The 6,873-nt window shown below is 40.5% G+C and overlaps 1 long non-coding RNA gene across 1 annotated transcript; it reads right to left on the bottom strand.

Moving 5' to 3' along the window:
* Positions 1 to 1,503: 1,503 nt before the first annotated feature.
* On the bottom strand, positions 1,504 to 6,211 carry LOC145546127 (uncharacterized). Its single transcript, XR_014082529.1, has 2 exons — positions 3,518 to 6,211; positions 1,504 to 2,009 (listed from the first exon to the last, which is right to left on the bottom strand). It is a non-coding gene; the product is annotated as an uncharacterized LOC145546127 (long non-coding RNA).
* Positions 6,212 to 6,873: the final 662 nt, after the last annotated feature.

Here is a 6,873-nt window from a genome sequence, read left to right on the forward strand (position 1 = left end):
AATTGTTTTTTAGCAGTAATGGGCAATTAACTTAAAACAAATAATAAACATTTTCTTTTCTACCCTTGGTCCTAACTAACAATAATCAGAACTTTAATTCTTTTCTACGAGAAAAAAATTTTTTTTGCTTTTCACTGCCTACCAAATGGGCTTCCCAGGTGGCACTAGTGGTAAAAGAACCTGCCTGCCAATGCAGGAGACACAGGAGATGTGGGTTCAATCCCTGGGTGGGGAAGATCCCCTAGAGAAGGGGATGGCAACCCACTCCAGTATTCTTACTTAGAGAAGCCCATGAAAAGAGGAGCCTGGCAGGCTACATTCCATAGAGTCGCAAAGAGTTGGACACGACTGAAACAACTTAGCATGCATGCATGACTACCAAATAAAAGCAAAAAGTATTCAAAGGAATGGAAAAGATCATCTATATATAGTGAAAAAGACATGTTTAACCATAAAAAATTAAGAACACTGAGTATTTATGAACCTAAAATATAGCTATAAAATACAGAAAAGAAAATGGGCATAAATATAAGAAAATTTCATTTTAGAAAAACAACTATAGTAAGAGATTTTACTGTCCTATCCTCAGTGAGGCTTGAATTCAACTGCATAATAAAAGAAATGCAAATATGGCACCTTAATCAAAGAGAGTACTTTTCCTAACTAAGGGCAAGTCTGGCAGGCCTCCAGAACCAGTAGAGTATGGAAATTATCACGTGTTTGGGCTCCTCCTAATTTCAGGCTGTGCTCTAGTGTGGTATTCATGACCTTGAAGGATAGCAGAACATGCCACCCTGAAACGTGCCAGAGATCCACACCTCTCTCCCTATCCCCTCTTCAGCGTCTCTGCTTGTCTACTGTTGGACCTGCCTCACCATGCAAATGACACACCATTTCTCCATCTCTCTGGCCTGTCTCACCAGCTCTTCTCTTAATTAGTCCCCTCTATTTCAGCAACATACTCCTAGGCTGTTTGAGTGGTGCCATTCCCAGATGAGCCTGGAATCAGGATACCCCTGTGAATACACCCTTGAATGTTCTTCAACTCTCATTTTAGCCCCTGAGCCTGTCCCAGCCCCGGAGAAAAAAATCTCTTAGAGATATAATTAATAGATATCTTGTACTATGTATAACTTCCAACTGCCCATGGCAATTGCCCATATGGTGTCATACATCACATGCTAAGCCACAGACATGATCTCTATTAGTTCAAAAAGAACAGAAATGATACGTGCGATGTTCTCAGGCCAAAAGAGGATGAAATATAAAGTAACAACCAAAACAAAAATAAACCAAGTACTTGGAAACATAAAAATTCTTACTGAGTCAACAGTTGAATTGGAAAGGAAATCAAGAATACTTAAGGAGTTTATTCAGAAAACAATGATGTTTAAAACATGCCACAGTAAAATACAAAAAACAAGCAAAAAAAAAAAAAATGCCACAGTAATCTCTGTGGAATGCAGTGAAAGCAGTACTTTTAGGAAATTTTATGTTTTAAAATTTTCTTATTTTTTGTGGTTGGTAAAAGGGAACATTTTAGAAAGAATTCAACTGACAATACAAGAAAGGGATGGAGAAGAGAGCCAGACTAAAGAGGAAGAAGAAAATATGATCATAAAAGCAGAAGGACATCATTTTAAAACTGAAAAATAGCTTCTCTGGATCAGTAAATAGAAACAAAAGCTCAGTATTTGAAAAGTAAAGGCATTTCAATAAAATATGAATTGAGAAAGGAGATAATAACCAATATATAAAAATTTTAAATGAAAGTAGAACACAAAAGCATATGTTAATAAAATTTGAACACATGAATGAAAAGTACAATTTTTTTTTACAATATTAAATTCCATATTTAACCTAGTAAATATTAAACCAATAACTTGGGGAGGGGGAAGGAAATTTAGAAAATTAGAAGGAAATTTAGCCATTCAGTCATGTCCAACTCTTTGTGACCCCATGGACTATGGAATTCTCCAGGCCAGAATACTGGAATGGGTAGCCATCCCCTTTTCCAGGGGATCTTCCCAACCCAGGGATCAACCCCAACCCAGGGATAGAACCCAACCCAGGGATTGAACCCAGGTCTCCCACATTACAGGCGGATTCTTTACCAGCTGAGCCACCAGGGAAGCCCAAGAAAACTGGAGTGGGTAGCCTATCCCTTCTCCAGTGGATCTTTCCGACCCAGGAATCAAACCAGCGTCTCCTGCTTTGCAAGCAGATTCTTTACCAGCTGAGCTACTAGGGAAGCCCCTAATATATCAAAATTTTAAATAAATATAGAACACAAAACATATGCTAATAAAATTTGAACATATGAAAGAAAAGTATAATTTTTTTACAATATTAAAGTCCATGTTTAACCTAGTAAATATTAAAATAATAACTTGGGGAGGGGGAAGGAAATTTGAAAGTTACTCAACTGGAAGTATACAGATGTATATATATATATATGTATATATATATGTATACGCTGCTGCTGCTGCTACTGCTGCTAAGTCGTTTCAGTCATGTCCGACTCTGTGCGACCCCATAGATGGCAGCCCACCAGGCTCCCCTGTCCCTGGGATTCTCCAGGTAAGAACACTGGAGTGGGTTGAAATTTCCTTCTCCAATGCGTGAAAGTGAAGTCGCTCAGTCATGTCTGATTCTTAGCAACCCCATGGACTGCAGCCTACCAGGCTCCTCCATCCATGGGATTTTCCAGACAAGAGTACTGGAGTGGGGTGCCATTGCCTTTTCTGATATATGTATATATATATATATATGTATATATACACACACATATATATGTGTATAGCAATGGTATTCTGTTGCTGCATAACAAATTACCACAAATTCAGTGACTTAAAAGAACACATATTTATTATCTTACAGTTTCTCTGGCTCAGGAGCTCAGGTACAGCTTAGTTGGGTTCCTGGCTCAGAGTTTCACAGGTGGTAATCAAAGCATTCTCATCTGGTGACTAGACTAAGGGAAAATCTAGGGGTTCCAAGCTCATTGTTGGCAGAATTCATTTTCCTGTGGCTGTGTGTCTAAGGCCCCAGCTTCTTACTAACTGTTGGCTATCCTCAGGTCCTAAGGCCACCTGTGGCTCCTTGCCACATGGCCTCTCCATTGGCCATTTGCAACATGGCAGTTTGCTCCTTCAAGGCCAACCGGAGAACCTCTCCAGTCAATCTGTCTATCTGTCTATCTATCTATCTGTATCAATATCTATCATATGTAACTAAGGAGAGGCATCTCATCACCTTTGCCATCGTATACTATTGATAGTTAGAAGCAAGTCACAGGTTCCACTTACATCTAAAAGGAGGGGATTGATTATACAAGAGTGGTATTTATTGGAGGTCATCTTAGGGTGTGTCCACCATAGTATGTGAGCATGTGTGTGTGTGCACGCGTGTTCAGTTGTGTCTGACTCTCTGTGACCCCAAGGACTGTAGCCTGCCAGGCTCCTCTGTCCATAAAATTTTCCAGGCAGAAATGCTGGATTGGGTTGCCATTTCCTACTCCAAGGGATCTTCCTGACCCAGGGACTGAACTCTTATCTCCTGCATTGGCAATGGATTCTTCACCAATGTGCAACCTGGAAAGACCTCACCACAAAATGGGTGAATGCTAAATCCTCCCAAACTTTCCAAGACTAATTACCTACTTTGAAAAATGGAAATCAAGTTCTAGCCCTTTAAGGCAGGACTAACGCTTCAAAACAGACATGTGCTACAGGCAATATATTAATACTAAGCCTTTGAGAACACAGCATTACTGGTTGGGGCATAGACTTGGATTACTGCTATATTGAATGGTTTGCCTTGGAAACAAACAGAGATCATTCTGTTGTTTTTGAGATTGTATCCAAGTACTGTATTTCATACTCTTGTTGACTATGATGACTACTCCATTTCTTCTAACGGATTCTTGCCCATAGTAGTAGATATACTAGTCATCTGAGTTAAATTCACCCATTCCAGTCCATTTTAGTTTGCTGATTCCTAAAATGTTGACGTTCACTCTTGCCATCTTCTGTTTGACCACTTCCATGAGAAATGCTGGACTGGATGAAGCACAAGCTGGAATTAAGAGTTCCAGGAGAAACATCAATAACCTCAGATATGCAGACGATACCACCCTTAAGGCAGAAAGCAAAGAAGAACTAAAGAGCCTCTTGATGAAAGTGAAAGAGGAGACTGAAAAAATTGGCTTAACACTTAACATTCAGAAAACTAAGATCATGGCATCTGGTCCCATCACTTCATGGCAAATAGATGGGGAAACAATGGAAACAGTGTCAGACTTTATTTTTGGGGGGCTCCAAAATCACTGCAGATGGTGACTGCGGCCATGAAATTAAAAGACACTCGCTCCTTGGAAGAAAAGTTATAACCAACCTAGACAGCATATTAAAAAGCAGAGGTATTACTTTGCAAACAAAGGTCTGTCTAGTCAAAGCTATGGTTTTTCCAACAGTCACATATGCTGCTGCTGCTGCTAAGTCGCTTCAGTTGTGTCCAACTCTGTGCGACCCCATAGACAGCAGCCCACCAGGCTCCCCCATCCCTGGTATTCTCCAGGCAAGAATACTGGAGTGGGTTGTCATTTCCTTCTCCAATATAGTCACGTATGGACATGAGAATTGGACTATAAAGAAAACTGAGCACTGAAGAATTGATACTTTTGAACTATGGTGTTAGAGAAGACTCTTGAGAGTCCCTTGGACAGCAAGGAGTTCCAACCAGCCCATCCTAAAGGAAATCAGTCCTGAATATTCATTGGAAGGATGGATGCTGAAGCTGAAACTCCAATCCTTTGGCCACCTGATGCGAAGAATCATCTCATTGGAAAAGACCCTGATGCTGGGAAAGATTGAAGGCGGGAGGAGAAGCGGACGACAGAGGATGAGATGGTTGGATGGCATCACTGACTCGATGGACATGAATTTGAGTAAGCTCTGGGAGTTGGTGATGGACAGGGAAGCCTGGCGTGCTTCAGTCCATGGGGTTGCAAAGAGTTGGACACAACTAAGCGACTGAACTGAACTGAGAACACAGCCTTGGGCTCTCATCTATACGTACTTTAATACTTACTGCAACATCCCAGTCTACAGCTCAGTCTGTGACTCCAACCTCTGTCCTCCACTTCTCTCTGGGTTCGAACTCTGTTGTACTGTCAATCCTTGGTTTCACTTTCTTGGCTTTATAAGCAGCTTTCCCTATGGAGTCGTGTTCTCTTTGACTGTCATGCTGTCCAGCTAAGGCCATATGCACAATGCATACAGCTTTAGGAGTCTAATAACATTCTAGGTTATCACCTCTTGGTTTCCTCTCCTGTCCTATAACCTCTCTTATCCACTAAGTATTGCAAACACTCTGATCCACATGCTAAAGGGCTTGTGATTGACATTGTGAAGAGCTGTGGGCCACAGTTTACAAAGTCTTGCCTAGCAAAAGGCCTTCTAGGGATGGACTGGAGTGAAATTGGAAAGCCCTGGGGCTGACTTTGCTAGTGATGACAAGGGTCAAATGTATTTCTTGGTCTGTCTTTATTAGGATGTTCACAGGGGAGTTGATGAATAGACTGGGTCTTCACTTAAAGCAGCTCTGCTATTCCTTAGCTTGTTTCTGAACCTTGAAAGTATGGCCTATTGCATAGTTTATCCCAAGATATAAAAACACACAGGGCTTGATCCTGAAATCTAATAAAGGTAATGTACAAAGAATACTATAGGCCATGTATTCACAATAGAGTGACAGCTCAATGCAATCTGATGGAGCAATTTGATTCTCAAAGGGGCTAAAAAATCTTATTCATTTTTACATAGAAAGTGCAGGTATACAGACAGTATATATACAGATATATAGTATATCTGTGGAATTAAAATTACATGGGGGTCAATTAAGAAAAAAATGTCAAAAGTCCTTATTATGGGTACAATAGGAAAAGGGTAAGAAGCACTGCTTTAGGAATTGTGGAATCCAGAGTCGCAAAACACACCTCAGAACACTCAAGACAGTGGAGTACAGTTTATTACACCAGCGGGTCCAAGGGGAATCACTTCCAACAAGGACCCTGATGTTTCTGAGAAGCCCAGTTTTATACCCCCCACTACGTGACTGGTTACATGTTAGCAACCTCTTTCTTGTATATGATTGAGTTTTACAACAAGTAGGTGCTAGGAGAACAAGCAATTAAGGTTAAAGGCAGGGGAGGGGGGAACGATTATACATCAAGGGGGATGTCTCCATGGTTAATCTAACAGGGGCAGCCTGACTTCAACTGTAATCTCCGTTTGTCATCTGTAGGGAGGGAAGTCTCCAGGTGAGAACAGCATTTATGACTTCTCCACTAGCAATGGTTTCCTCACTCTTGGGCAAGGTTCAGGCCCAGTTCACGTCCTGTCTTTAAAACGGATGACAGGTGTCAAGATGGAGTCTCTCCTGTTTTCCTCACACTGGCCCCAACATAGGGAATCTTCACCTGATCAAAGCCACCCCCAAATCTCACATTAAAATAAACATAGATTTCACTAATATTTATTTATGGCCAAAGAGGCTTTATCTCAAGAATGATTGAAGTGTTTGACACAAAGGCAAGTGTTATTAATAATTACAATAAAATATCACCCAATTCACTGGATTAAATAATGAAAAATGTGACGATTTCAACAGATGCTGAAACAGCACTTGATAAAATTCAAGTCACTTTTCACTTATAAAAAGAGGAATAGAAACATATTACAATAATATGATACAAAGTTACTTAAAACAAAGCTGGTTTTATCTTTAATGTAAAGCAGACATTAAAAATAGAAGCAAAACAGGAAGCCCTATGAGTCCCACCTTCACCCCAGTCACCTAAAATGGTCATCT

Source organism: Giraffa tippelskirchi, chromosome 4, assembly GCF_054371585.1.
Source record: "Giraffa tippelskirchi isolate mGirTip1 chromosome 4, T2T-mGirTip1v1.2.pri, whole genome shotgun sequence".
Taxonomy (NCBI): Eukaryota; Metazoa; Chordata; class Mammalia; order Artiodactyla; family Giraffidae; genus Giraffa; species Giraffa tippelskirchi.